General features: G+C 33.7%; 1 protein-coding gene across 1 annotated transcript in view; it reads left to right on the top strand.

Annotated features, from left to right (window-relative positions):
- LOC135071220 (cystinosin homolog) overlaps positions 1–16,160 on the top strand; it is a 34,121-nt gene that overhangs the window by 352 nt on the left and 17,609 nt on the right. The gene's annotated exons all lie outside the window — the stretch shown is intronic.

The raw sequence follows: 16,160 nt of genomic DNA, 5'->3' as shown, positions 1-16,160 counted from the left end.
AAAATTAAGTAATGTGCCTAGTAAATGAAGAAAAAATACTGATCTGTAAGTTGTGAATTTTCAGACCTAAAATGCTATACATATTGGTATAGGTTTAGAAATTGTTACTGATATCGTGAGAGTTTTAGAAATGAGTGAGTGATTGATACCGAGTTGAGAAATGTACACTGACCGATTGGTATTGTATTATTCAACGTACTAATTTAGTTTTTTTTAAACTTATTAAGTTACTTTTTCTCACAATACACTCTTAAAGCCTTTTTAACTAGCCAGCCTAATCAAAAGTAATATTTTAAATTAAAAGTAAGGTATAAAGCGAAAGCTCGTGGGTTCAAGTCCCACCTAAGGCTGTCTATTTTGAGGTTAAAATATAAGGAAAAAAATCGTTAGTAACAGTCTTGATTATTTTTTATTTATCTATGAGATGAGAGGCAGGTAAATATTATCTACCTACATGTCGAACGTAACATCATTACATTTAGAATTCAGTAAGATATGTTATCATTTACTCACTCATCTTGTAACATAATGATGAAATACTTTATCTGATAATACGAATGTCAAGTTAACGCAAAGTATCTGTTCTATGAAAGAGATAGATATTTATGAACCTATTGTGATTGTAGATCAATGGTACTTGATGCTTATCAGGTATTTGGCTTGTCTATTGATTCTTTTCTCATAACGGCCTAGGCAGAGATAAGTTTAGCCTAAGTACTTTTCAGTGTCATTGTCTAAAAAGGATTTTATCAATAAGTTACGAACAACGGCACTTCAGAAAGTTGTCTGTACATAATTTACCTTTTTTACTAAACCGCTTAATTTTTGTTTAGGAAATTCGATTTTTTTAAGTTATTTAAAATTTAGTATGAGATGTCTCTTAATGCAAACAAAATACCAAATACTTATTTACCCTATACAGATTAATAGACACCACTTTTGCTAATCCACAGAGGTTAGTAACCAATAAAATAAACAAGGTGCGGCTAGTAATGGACAAGGTGTCAAAGAATCAACTATTTACAAATTCGAATACCTACAGAATGATAAATAAATAAATTAAGTATGTGATTAAAGGCCAATAAACTCTAGCGGCATTTCGTCATTAGGCTATTTTGTAAAGACAAAAATAAACTAAGGCTATCTATATTTAGTTCACAATAACATATTAAGATAGAAAGGCATAATATTTGTTACTGAAATATCATCTAAAATTTCATAACTATGACGTGGTGGTAGATCCGCAGTTCTGCGTCGTTGGTTTTCTGTCATCTGACTTCTGGAGTCACTATTTTAAATTACGAAAATATTTTTTTAAGTAAGATTAAATTGCCATTGACTGTAATTAGTCAATCAAGGGTAATTTAAAAGTTTGATTGCGTGCTTCTCAAAAGCTCACGTCTGAAACGTCGTACTTTTTATATGTTATAGTTTTTTTTTAAATCTACTACGAGGAAGCTCTTGGCCTGTATCTCACCTGATGGTAAGTGATGATCAGGCCGAAGGTTTTAAATACATTATAATATTTTGGTAGTGCAAATGTACCAAAAAAAAAAATAAGAAGCTAAACACATTTTATAGCAAAATTCCAGGAGAATTATGTTTTTTTGTTTCTTTATTTTACTTCTAATCTTTTACGATACACGTGTTGATTAATACAATAGTCTGCGTTTTACAATCAGAGATTATTATTTTTTAAACATAAATATTTATTTTCTGATGTAGGTATACTCTGAAATTAATAGCAATATTTATAAAATGATAAAAATGCAATGTTTTATCAAAAATCCCAAAAGCTGCAAAAATGTTATTGTTAAATGGTCATTAACGCAAATGAAGTAAAAATATACGATATCAAATTTTAAAACAATAATATTGTAAGCGCTTGGTTTAGTATCAGAAACAAAAATTACGACTTAAAGAATTGAAGTAGGTAATTAATTATTTTTCTAAATTCAACTATTTCAATTAATCATGGGATGTTTATATAATTATCGCTATTATCTGTACAATCTAATTACAGCCCTATGCCCTTCAGTACAATTGAATCAGCAACTCTCAACTCAGACTCGTGACACGGTCGCATATTATCAAACTACAGACACTCCAAATCTTAGCAACTTTATCTTTACGTTAAACTCTAGAATCTAGATTGAGTTAAGCCATTTGAACAATAATAAAAGATATCCTTTTTAAAATGCAATAGACGTGTGCTCTACTTTTTTTTGCTTCATAAATCACTATTGATATTTCTTCAATAAAACACGCTATATCTGACATTACTTGCTATCATGACATGACTACTGCAAATTGCAGTTTCGCGAGCCAATGCAACCAATTAAAATTAATTAGGACATCTAAGAATTAATATCGGTTGGTAAAACTTAGAGAAACCATCTGTTCAATGTTTATGACAATTATTATTACCAATACTTATACAGACATAAAACTTAATATTTAAACATTTGTTTAATATTAATTGTTTTGTTGAGTATATTTACAATTTTTTATTTGTGAATATTTTTTTTGTTGCAAATGAAAATGTATTACATGACACGATGACACTGATGTATTTTCGTGTTTAATTTTTATTTGAAATTACATTCGCGTGTATACTCGTATGAAATAATATAGAAGTAAGTAAATCATGTTTAATAATGTTTTTAATTCTGTCTGTCTATAATTACCAACTTTAATTATTATGGAACCAATTTATACTTCAAAAACCATAACCAAATTAAAATTAAATAATACTTATAAAATACCTATTTAATTTTAGTGCCAGTTTTCTTCGAAGGTGCTGTTTATTTGTTTAGGTCACCTTCAGTAGTCGGATTAATAGAATTAGTAGACTCGATGTATTGTTTTCAGCGTAGACACAGCTGTGCATAAAATATACAGATGTATTACATTTTGTTTACCTATTCCAAGGGCACCACTACAAATAAAGGGTTTAAGCATGTAGGTAAGACTAGCCACGGTTTATTAAAGAGGCATATTATGAGAAATGAGGATTCCCCATACAAACTTTCATCACATTTATGTGGCAATAAAAGTAAACTATCCTATAAACTCGCCAATCATCATACTTCTACTATCTAGACATTTACTTTTGCATACTCGTACATAGGTTATGTTTAAAATATTATAGTTATGCAGAGGTGTAACAAATTTTATGATTTGTTTGTATGAACTTTATGATAGAAAGTTTTGTTTGCCCAACGCATTATAAGGTTACTGCAAATATAGTTAGCGAAACTGCAACTTTCTCGTGTGTATTGTTATGTGTCAGCTTGCAGGTCAGTGGTACTTATCTGTAAATACAAACACAATAGAATTTAAGAGACTTAAACGAAAAAATCTTATAATTCATAAAAATAAATCAAATACACATTATAAATAAATAACTACTTATACCTATCAAAAAATATTAAAGAAAAAAAAAACAATCAATAAATCAATCTTGCAACTTTATCACTTTCAAAAAAAGATTATTAGTATTTTTTTATTACACAAACTACTAATAAAATTACACAAAGGCACTTGACTATTGTCTATATTTTAATCCCTGCAGCTGCGATGTAATGCCGTTAAAATCTTTGATGTAGAGTCTAGAAGTGTTGATAACGCGGCATTTAATTGATAATAACAATTTTTGATTGCATTGATTTGATTTAGAAGCTTGTTGACATTTTCTGTCCATTTAGTTCCAAAAGACCGTAGACCTACGAATTTGATATTAGTTTTCACTAAACTACGCATTCTTTAGAAAAAAAGTTCTTATTGAGATAACCCATTGAAATACATAATCCTTTATTATGCTTTTGAAGTACCTCAATAAAAAAACAGCTGACTCTTTTTAATTAAAAGTGACAAGAGGACAAAACCTCTCAACAACATCATTTTTGTCGACGCCAGTTGTTGTAATGACCACTTTTATTCGCATTGGCGTTTAAATCCGTTGACAACATACTTTAATAGTACTTATGTGATACGGTTCAGGCGATCACATAATAGGTTGTGATGACAGTCATTACCTACTTGACTCGTCGGGCTAGTTCCGACGAAACAGTCGTTTACGAATAATTTACCACTGTGATATTCTCTTATTTCTTATGTAAGCATTATAATCAATATAGATGTGAAAGTGAACGTTTTTCCGTTTACTAACACTGACTGCCTGCACGACATACGTGGAAAACATAATAATATAGTTTGATGAAAAACTTGATACATAGTAGGTAATGTTGGATACAATTTATTTTAATATGATAGTAAATAGGTTTTAAAACGTGCCGAAGTCCTACAAAATTACTGTTTCACCTTCAAAGCACAAAATATTTGCTTTTGTATAGTTGTAAGTACTTATTTTATTATGTAGGTTTGAACGTAGTAAGTTTTTCATACAAAGGTTTTGTTACAGTATCTTAAAGTACTTTTTTGGAGTCTGCGCTCTGAATGACCCATAACTCTTTCTAAAAATAATAGTTCAGTGATGGGCTACGGTCTAGTTCGCTCTTAATTATTCACTTCCGCGACTATAAGTGTATACAGTTACTCATTGAATGTGTTTTCCTTAATGCAATTTATGATACCATGGCAAAACCCTGATTTTCTATTAATTAAAAAGGCATTTTAAACATGCATGTGTGGCTCAGAACAATTTCATGCCATAATCGGATGTTTGTGTTTTGCAAATACGCCGCTGTTTGGGCGGAGAATGTTTGGGAGCGGGTAAACTGAACGCGTAGTTTACAGTCTCATAGCTTGCTTTAGAAACAAACTTAGTGGAACCGACAATTTGTAGAACGATTATGTAGTAGAATAGTTCATGCTTGAGCAGTAACATTTTCCAAGATATACAAGGCTCTGACCGAAATCTAAGGTATTCAGATTTCAGAGGTTTAGCTTGCTATTTTTACATATTATGTACTACAGAATAAATATTGACTACTCGTAGTACTAGCTCATACAGACAATAAAATTGCACTACATAATATGTACAGTCAGCTTCAAAGTGGCTAAAAAGTTGATAACATTGTTGTGTGCCGGCAGTTAGAGGTAAGATAGCCAGTTCCTCTGTGGTTGAGGATTCCGGGTGAAGCTCGCTTCTACTTTCGGCCTGATCATCACTTACCATATGACAGTACAGGTTAGGGATGTTATGTAGTTTCGGTTATGGATACGGTTACGGATATAGGAATAATATTATACCGGTTTCGGTTACGGTTACGGACATTTTTTTATTTCGGATATCCGAAAGTTTCGGTTACGGTTATGGATCCATAACATCCCTGGTACAGGCCAAGAGCTTCCCCGTTGGGGATAAAAAAACACAACTCTATTCCAATTGTAACAAAGACGTGTTGCGAACTTATTTGGCTACTTTGGGAGTCACGAACTATTTTACTCTCACTGTACCTATGATGAACCTTATTTCCTAACAAGTGGTCCCGCCCGTTCGTGTTCATTCAATAATTTTTCGGTTTACAGGTTTAACTTTAATTTTTATTCTTCCGGAAAACTTAGTTCTTAGAAATTTTCAGTGAATTCCAATAGTACTACGTGCCATTTCTAGTTAATGCGCATTTAATAATTGTATACTTACTGCGTAAAACGTAAAGCGTAGTTTTTCCTTCTTGAGAATTTATAATAAAAATGCTTTTCCTTGAGCATTCCGTTAATAAAAGAAACCCAACATAATTGTTTAATAAGCCACGCATTTTTATACAAATAAATAACAAGGTCTGAGTTGCAGCACCTTAACTTTAACCGTAACTACAGTCTTTAACGTCTATGGTCTAACTAAGTTTTTGTATGGAGTTTGACAGACAGACGTTTGATAAAGGGAAAGTAAGTTTTTTTTCAGGAACAAAGCCTAATGAAACAAAAGTACAGGAAATTGATCAGACTTTTTGCCAATTCCCTTACTCGTTCTGAATAAGTATTATTAATTTATACACTACCTATTATGTCAATTCAAAGAATATTTTAAGTACATGATGATTGCATAATGATGACACGAGTGGAGCATGCATAATTGATTGCGGCTGAATTACTGTCCAGAAAAGGAATGATTATGAAAATTGCGTAAATTGCAAAAACAAGCGAAGACGGGTTGGGGAGCAAGTATGCAATTATGAGTTACACCGAGACATTGCAAAGATTTTCGAACTTAAAGTTACCTGGTTTCTCGGAAATTGGACGAAAGTTGTCTTATGTACAGTCTGTTGTAGGAACAAGTTGATGTAATCAGCATAGTAGGAAATTAGTTAAAGTAATTTATAACCATGTTTTGTGCTCGATTTATAATAAAGCTTATTTTATATTATCGCAGACTCAAGTGGTTATGTAGTTGAATTATTTAAATCAGGTTTGAAAAAAAACCTATAAGTTCGATAAATTTTTGGTGTAATGTGTAAAAATTTTCTGTTTACTTAATAATAATGAGCTTTTTCTGAAACTTTTGAGGACAATATTTGAAACGAACTAATACCAGCCATGGGACATACGAGTGATTAATTTGATAACAGAAATGCGGTTTACAGAAGCAGGTTTTTATATTTTACTTTGTTGGATGTCTCCTGCAGTTCTTTTATCGAACGAGTAGAAGTTTAAACCATTTTTTGGTTTCATAAATAAAATGAGGAAGTTATTTTTCAACAGAGACGAACTGAGGTGATCAAAATCACGTGAAACATGAAGTCATGGTCAGTTACTAGACTTGATAACAATAATTGGCGTTTGCATTAAATTTTGTTATCTATGAAGGTCAAAGATTGACAATATTCTAGCATAGTAACTGATTGACCCACATTATAACTGCCAAATCAAAGTGTTTATTAAATTGTAACTCTTCAGTAAAATCTTGGACAGTTCAATTTCTAAACGGAAAGTAGTTACGACGTAAAAAATAGACGTCGAATGGGGATTATTTACATACGTTTACCATATGCTTAGCATTATTTAACATTTGTTACCTATAGATGTAAAGGTTTACGAATAAAACGTTATATCAACATACGTAATTATTGAATGATTTATGAAATTATGAGTAACATCTCTACCAAAAGATTTATTTCTGTTTTGTTCAGTTTCGCATAATCATTGGTATTGAAAGAAATATTTCAGCTGTAGTTGAGACGTCTGTATCTATCGGTCTATTGTGATGCAAATCCATTGAAAAGAAGCAGATGTTAGAGATACATTGTTTTGAAACACTGTCATACCTAATACCACATAAAGGTATGACTAAAACCAATTTAATTTAAATTTCCAACACCTTGATTGATTACTCTTTTTATTTATTGCTTTAATCATTATCATTTTTTACTCCTTTTTGTTTTGGTTTCGGAGCTATGTCACCCAATATAACCTTTGTTTTTGATTACGGTTCATCACTTATTCTTACCAATGATGATAAAGCGCAAATATTATCTGCTTACAAGTTATCAATTGGCAACTTGTCAATCGTGAATGAAAACGAAACTTGTCAGATCAAGTAGATCGGGATCAGTCAACGCGGCCAACGACCTAGCCTAAGTGTCCACTTCAGTCTGAAATGGTCTTTATTTTGTAGTACTAAGGTCTAGACGTTTTTCTTCGACCCTGGTGTATAGAACGAGTGTGTACAGACGACAGCCGATCAAGCTAAACACTGGGATCTTATGTAGTTTTATTAGAAGCGATTTTGCAACAAAAATGGTGTTGACTCTACTATGTAGGTATATCACCTAATGGGTCGCGAAAGTCTCGACGGCTTTCATTCAGAATATGTCAATCGCTTCTCGTAAGTTCGTGGAACACTTGCATTATGCGTTCTAGCTGTACTTCTTGGAAGGCCCTTGGATTTGTCCATGAGTCCTACAAATATTTTCCCTAAAGCGTTTTTGCAAAGGCAAAAACTAAGGTCGTGATACTTTTCGTCCAGGAGTTCTACAAAAACTGATGGAGCAACTTATTCGTGAATCATTAAAAGGGGAGTCACAGGGCTTGATGAAAAATTATTGCCACTAAATTTGAACAAAGTTCAAAAATATCTGCCAATTTCTATGATCAATTGCAGTTTCCAAACTTTTCCGGTTTCATCTGGTTCTGAGTAATATCGATAGGACCCTGGCAATTTCCCTTTCTCACGAGAATATTGAACCTTCGCTTATTTGCATTCAAGAACAAGTAGCAAGATACTCAAACTACTGCTGCTAACAAAGTGCTGATTTTTATCGACGATTTTTCTTCATTTGGTTACCTAACCTATCTTGAATTTTAATATATTTCTATAATTTGGTTGGTTGGTTCCTTGTATACAGATTTTAAGTATGTATGTCCATATAATCGTCATCGCACACTTAGACTGTCCATTGATCCCTCTATTTTATCAAATGTCAAAGTACTTATTCAATTTCAAAGTTGCTAATGTAACTTAATTCGCTTTGCAGGTTTTCATGCAAATTGTTCGTATTTCCTTGGAATTTATACACCTTTTACTTCATAACCTGCAAAAGTTGCTCAACTCAACTTCTTATCTATAATTTGAATGATATCACTCAGAACATAGTAAAGAACTCAATATTAAAGGCGACTGCGACACAATCAATGCTTAGTGCAGAAGCTGCTAGAGATACAAGTGGCAATTAATTTATCATTATTATGTATCAAAATTCAGTCAGTAGTTGTAGGAAGCCTCCGGACTGGTCATTAGAGGAAAACAAATTTTAAACTCTTGCAAACCACGACCCAGACATGTCTTTGAACAAGTTTACCTTGAAGTAGGTAGCTGGTGTCCGTTTTGTTGTATTACCGAATTGTGTGGTATCAAATAAAGACAGCGTTAATAAATAGAAAGTGCCAAATTGTTCGTGACTACTTACGTACTTTGTTACAAGGAATAAGGCAGTGTTGTCAAATTTTTGGCCACTTTGGGTATCACGAACTTTTTGACACTGACTGTACTGTTTAGTCTCGTTTCTTTTTTCTAGTTTTTGTGAGTTCACAGATTAGTGATTTATTGATATACACTTGGGAATCCCCTGTTGCATAAATTACGCCAGACTTTTAAATGCATATCTGTAGAATTCTAACTAATCTAAGTTCAATAATGCAAATTCTCGAAAGATGGTTTCCAATGCATCATCATTAGCGATAAAACTTCTTAAAATCATTCTCAAGGAAAATTATAAATAACTTGTTTAAAAGTAAGCGTTCCATGTTTAGGATCAAATTCGTCGACCTCAAAATCAAACACCATACAAGTTTGAATGGAGGAAAAAAATATCTAAAACTAATGATCTTAAAAGGAGCATGTTAGGAATATAAAATGGCGGTCTTCGAGAAAGTACTTCAATGTTTGTACTTTGCCTTGCAGGTGCTTGCAGTTAGCACTTACTATGTACTACTTTTAGTAGTTTTACTATGTAGGACGTAGGTACTAAAACTTTTACTGTTAAGCCAGTATAATAGAGAGATAGAGTTATATTAAATTCTTTAGGATCCCTCAATAAAACTTGAATGAGAGACCTAATAAGGGCTTAATTAACTTCTTCTCTGGAAGATACTTAGCGAGCTAACCCTGTAAATTTTTTGCTTCAACAATAACAAATTCACAAGTTAATTTAGTGTAAATGTAAATGCAGAAAAATATTATGTCGGCTACGCAATTCCAGTTGTGTTTACATTTCTGCTGTTGACAAAACTACTGCAAGAGCCGCCACGGGTTACGGTACTTGAGCCATGCGCACGCGCCTCGGTTCCTGATAACAGAATGTAAATACCATCCATTTCGATAAAAACTTTACAGCCAGTTTTCTTTTTAAGTAACGTGCTATATTTTATAAATAAATGGATATTGTTGTAAAAACTTTTGAAAAGTTCATCGCGTTTTTTTTGCGTTTGATGACTATTTTTTTACAATTCTCGGTAAGTCTCGGTCACTAGTTCTCCGTCATAATGCCTAAAGATGATTCACTTTTCACCACCTATTATACGCTGCTCTTTGTAAGTATATTTTGATGTGTACTTTGCAAAATAAGTAGGAGCTATAGCTATAGCATTTGTCATTATAACATGCCACTTACACTTACACATGCGTTTTTTATCAGTCAAGTCTCTAACATTTCAGGGACTTCAGAGGTTCAGGTCAGTTGCTAAGAGAAGACGATTTTTTTAATGAATACTTGCCAACTTTGTTAAAATGCATTTTCCTGTTACCTACTCGAGATAAACGAGGCTCGTCTCACATAAAATTATTGATAAACGGAGATAATCTTGTTTTATCTGTCGCTTTTCGTTGAAGTTATTTTGATGCAACTCAGTGTTCTGGAAAGTTTTGTTTAATCTTAACAAACATTTTTTTTCTTTTTATTCCACCATCCAAATTATTCCACTAATTAATTTGAGGCCGACATTTCGTAGAAATTTTTAGATGTGCGGTTAATTTTCAACCGACTTCAAAAAAGGAGGAGGTTCTCAATTCGACCCGTATGTTTTTTTTCTATGTTTGTTACGCGATAACTCCGCCAATTATGAACCGATTTGAACAAATCTTTTTTCGGCGTATAGGTAATACCTCAAGGGTGGTCCCATTTAAATTTAATAATAGAAAAAACAACCCCCAAGGGTGGAAAATTGGGGTTGAACTTTTTTATACGCAATATCTCCGCCGATTATAAATCAATTTGAACGATTATTTTTTTGTTGAATAGGTATTATCAAAAGGGTGGTTTCATGCGAATTTGAAGAAAATATTTCACCCCCAAGGGTGGAAAATTGGGGATGAACTTTTTTATACGCAATATTTTTAATTTTTAGTTTTTTTTTGTGTTCACGCATTTGAAGTCGGTTTTATTTTTTTAAAAAGTTAATTATTAGATATTCAGTTATTATTTGCGTAAAAAATAAACATATTTTTTTATTTGGTTAATTGAACTGCATTTTTTGCAATACTATTATTAGTGTGGAAATTAGGTCTCGCGTCAAAACAAAATTGTGTAAGTGCCTTTTTGCAATAAAATGATTAATGTTAACGGTGGTAGAGCTACTTACATAATAATATTTAAGTATCTATCTTCTTGTATATTTAAAAGACCAAGAGCTTATTGTTAAGTGTTAAACTTTATCTGTATAATCAGCGTCATCGCTCCAGCCTTCACGGTTGATTTCCTTTGAATAACATTACAGTTTAACCGTTGTACAGAGACGCGTCTTAAAAACTTTCTCATCATTAATTCTTTCTGGGACTCCGTATAACACCCTTATTTACATCAAGAAAGTTCTTTACCCTAAGAAAGTTGAGTAAAATACTCGAAAAAGAGAGCGATTCAAAAAAAGAACTCGAAAATTGTAATATATGACTTATAACCTCTCCAACCCGTCTGGCCAGCATATGGAGTGTTAGCCAAATCCTCCATTTTCCTCTGGTAAATCGTGCTCCTGCAGTGGAGACTAAAAAACCTGATGATGACGATGAATATGCGACTTACAAAATGTCTTTAAAGGCGTAAACACGTTTGTTTTCCTCAAGTATCGATGACAATCGATTGAAAACACCGCCACGCATTGTAATCTTGTCCCCGTGAGAGAATCGGCACTATTTTACCATTCCAATGGAACGTTTACTACGTCGGTTGCATAATATGCGACTTGGCCTCCAAATGTGGAGGTATTTACTAGCAGAAATAAAGGTTGAATGGAATCGATTAGTTTTACCGATATATGCTTAAGGTGCGGACGACAGCATATTAAAGTAAATAAATACTGTGCCTTATGCAGCGTGAGGTGCAATATATGAACAAAAAAGTAATTGAAAATTGTGCACAGAATGCAAGAGAAATGTTGATATTATTATAGTGCTGGAAACAGATACACCTCTAGTATTAATTGCCCCAGATAAATAATAAATCTAATACCGAGCAGTGACAGATTTCGTGTGGTTTTTGCGGTCAGCAGTTGCTGTAATACGGTCAAAAGTATCAGGTATCCTTTCATTGTTTATGTGCTGTTCTAGACCAGAAAACGGGACTAGTACAGGACAGTTACTATGATTGTTTTTTGTTTGTATTTTTAGGTGCCAATCTAACTGCTATCGTCAGATTTGACTGGTTTTCAAAGACCCCAAACAGTTGCTTGCGACATTTTTTGGTCTTTTCTTCTATCATCGAAGTTGTTTTTAGTACCGACTCTATACAACCCAGTTGAATCTTGGTTGAATCCATTCAGTGCCGCTCTAAAATTGACGATACTTACCCCATGCCGCCATACATAGTGTACTAATGTGCTATCGTATTTGGTGTAGCCAATCAGAATTAGTATTGTTTTGTCATCTTTTACTATAGGGGAAATAAATCTAGACCTGTAATTAAGTCCACGCGCATATCAAGTATCACAATTTGTTGCATGCAACTTCCAGTATGGCATCCCCCTTACTTCCTCGGCATGTGCGTTGGACCAGTTTTTATCCACCGCCCCACAAACCGCTTTATTCTACCGTGTAAATGGGGCTCTGTCTTCCATTTCTCGTTACCATTACCGGCTTAATGTGGCCAGTGTTAATTAATACTTCTTTCATCGATTTGTCTTTAATTAGCCGTTCTTATAAAACAAGTTTATATGCGCTTCTTTTGGCGGTCTCGTTTTTGTTGGGATATGTAATTTGTGCTCGTTTCGCTGGAGAGAGTGACCGCAGAAGACAACGAAAATGATTTGCGTAAAGTTAGATGTATCATGCAATAATTACACAAATGAATCCATTATAAATCTCAATGATGAATTTACCGTCGACCGCACATTAGCACATTATTTTTGTTGCAAAATAGCTTCTAATTCCAACTACATACGATCACAGTGCTTTGCTTGATGTGACATCGTGTCTTATAAGGATGTGTCAGTCAAAATCGTCCTTTGAACTGATAGGACAAAGGAGCCTAATACAAGGCTGGAGATATAACGAGCGAATTGGGCCAGACCACTTGATTATGACAAAGGGCCCCGTCGAATATAGCTTTTGTTGCCTTGACATAACATTTGTGCAATTTGCCTCTCTTCCTATGACATATTATTATGAAATGTAGTTGATTTTCCCGAAGCATATTACATAATTGAATCGTTGTCAGCATATGCCGCTCTCTTGATTCATCTGATATCGCTGATCGTCTTTGATGATTGATGTTGTAAAATTGATTCAAGATATATTTAATTACATGAACTGAAAATAATCCTTATTATGTCCATAGGTATTGCCCTCAAATAAATAATTCATTTGCCAGAAAAGACTCTTCTAAACAACTATTTTCTTGGCTACGATTACCTATCTAGGCCTTATGTATTCACTGCTAATGCATGAAGTGTATTCAATGTAATAGACTTACTTTTCAATGCAGATTTCTAATCGAACGAAAGTTATAGTATCGAATTACTTCACGAGCTTATCTTTGCAATGAATAATTTTTGATTAGAAAAGTGACACATTTTCACTTATCTGAAGAAAGTTGTTGGCTATCATTTTAACCGATTTTAACATTTAGATTCGCATTAATAATCCAGAATATTTATATTTATAGCTTCAGAACACAAGTTAGTTGTAATAAAAAGAAAAAAAAAGTATTTTTCGTCTCGGATCGATGGTAAACTCAAAAGTAAAAAAGATATCGGTGTTTTTTCCTGGGTCATAATATTTTTGTTGTTATAATTGAATATCCTAATGGTTTTACGAGGGGCGGCTGAAAAGTTTTGAGCCTAGGGTATTAAAAATGCCGATAGAAAAGTATAAAAAATATATTTTCCTATTTAATCTCCCTCTACTACAACGGACTTCTTACATTTGTGTAAAAGAGCTTTGAACCCACTGAAAAAAAATTCGCAATCTTTGCCTTCGAAATGAGCCTTTAGCGCCGCCTTCATTTCTTTGTCACTCAAAAATCTTCGTTCCTGAAGGTCTTTTTTCCAATTTGAGAATTAGACAAAATAGCTAGGGATTCGGACTAAACTGTGTGGTGGGTGATTAATTTCTTGAAATCCAGTTTTACCCGGGGCAAGCCATGCAACATGCGCGATGTGCTCGGGCGAATTGTCTTGCAATAACAGATTTCCTTTCGCCAGTTTGCCTCTCAATATTTCAACAACCACTTGACGCACTCTTATCAACAGTACAGCATAATAATCTCCGTTTATTGTAGTTTTTTTTAAGTCCGTAGTCAATGAATAAAATTCCTCCTTAATCCCAAAAATAGTGGCTATGAGCTTGGGTGTCGATCGCTCCACTTTGAATTTCCGTGGCGCGTTTTCCCTTTTATATCCATTGCATTGACTCTTATTTTGACTCTACATCGTACTGCCGGATCTATTACTTATCAATAGTGACAATGTGAGAAAAAAATTGTTAGGATTATGGCCAAAGATGTCCTAAAACTCCTGCGAAGTTGTGACTCGTCGCTGGTTGTCGAGCGGCGTGAGCATTTTTGGCACCCATCGCGTGCACCCCTATTTCATGTGCAAATTAGTATGAAAAATATCTCCAATACGTTCCTTGCTAATGCCTATGGCTTCAGCTATCTGTCACAGCTTAATTCGCTGATCTCTAAAGCAAGATTAATTAAATTTTCATTATTTCATTCGTTAATGGCGAAATCTGGCCGCCCTGACTTGCGGTCATCTTTTAGCGACTCCCTGCCATGCTTGAACTATCGGATCCAATCTTTCATGATGGCAAAAGAAGGCCCAGACTCCCCATAAACTGTAAACATCTCATCAAATGTTACCGTCAGCGTTTTGTTCCTCTTTTTGATGAATTTTATGACAACTGTGTACTTCAATTTCGTACATTGCGCGGATGACTGAGACATGATGATGTTTACAGATTAATTACTAAAAGCGTGATGACGCTAATGAAATGAAACTTTGTACATATACTAAGGAGGTTATTGGCAAATTAATTAAATTTAGCGCGAGTCAATAATAACATTTGAAGATACTTAGGCTCAAAACTTTTCAGCCGCCCCTCGTATGTCTAATAATAAATCGTTTTCAATGTCATCCACCGTAAGGTTCTAAGGTAAACCACTCTTGACATTAAATAACCTGACCTGATAGGCAGGTTGTTAATTTATACTTGATTTATTATAACTCTGTTATAATGTAAGTATAAAAAACAGCTTATGTATGCCAACTGCTAACATACGAATAAACTGTTTGTAACTCTCACAGTAAGTTATATTACTATAAAATATTTTATGTGTTCATGCGCTATACTTACATAAGGGTTTTCCCCTTCGTATTGTTTGTTGTTGTTTAACGTAATAATTGTAAATGTACGATTTTGCAATAAAAATGTATAATCTGATGTGTTGTTGACAAGAGAAAAACAATTAGGTACGCATTTGTTGAAAGGTGAAATTATTTTCAATTTAATTTACTTACTATTGTTTTGTTGTTTATGAATACCATGAGTGCAATAAAATGTAATTGAATGCATGCAATTCAATTTTATCGTTGGATGCTAATACAAATGGAACAATACAATATAATTTATCTTTTCTTGTTATTTATAGTAGTTTTTTAATTAAAACCAGCGGCATTACGGTGATTAAGTAGGTACCTTACATAAAAGTTACATTTTGCCACATACAACACGATCAAGCTAACTGCGCACCTCGCGACTCTCCCTCGCACTTACCCTTACCTTACTCCCCGCGTTCGCCCCATTAGTACCAGAGCGTCAATGTGATGTCACGTCTGTCAGGTGCGCAGTTAACTCGACGAAGTTGTAGTCCTAACCTAACGGAGCTCAAAAAATTGATTGAGAATTTTGAGAAGAATTAATAACTGGATTTAAGGCCCAGAACAGACGGTGAAACGCAACTGCAACGAAACTGCAACTTTCTGATGATTCTGATGAATGAAACTGAAAGTTTCAAACTGGTCGCGTCATGTGTGGTCTCTCAACGGACGCTATGGCAGAAACTTAGATGCAACTCAAAAGTAACTAGCAGTTGCAGTTTCGTTGCAGTTGCGTTTCACCGTCTGTTCTGGGCCTAACTGAACGTTGTTTTGCGCTACGGACCTTATAGACTTTCTGGTCACTAGGTCAAATACAAGTACAATATTCTTAATGTTACTTTGGAACATTTTGTCTTGGAAGAATTTATCTCAGAATATTATTCGCAATATTG

Source organism: Ostrinia nubilalis, chromosome 4 (assembly GCF_963855985.1).
Source record: "Ostrinia nubilalis chromosome 4, ilOstNubi1.1, whole genome shotgun sequence".
Lineage (NCBI taxonomy): Eukaryota > Metazoa > Arthropoda > Insecta > Lepidoptera > Crambidae > Ostrinia > Ostrinia nubilalis.
The sequence above is the reverse complement of the archived record's forward strand: the minus strand, read 5'-3'. Positions and strand labels throughout refer to the sequence as shown.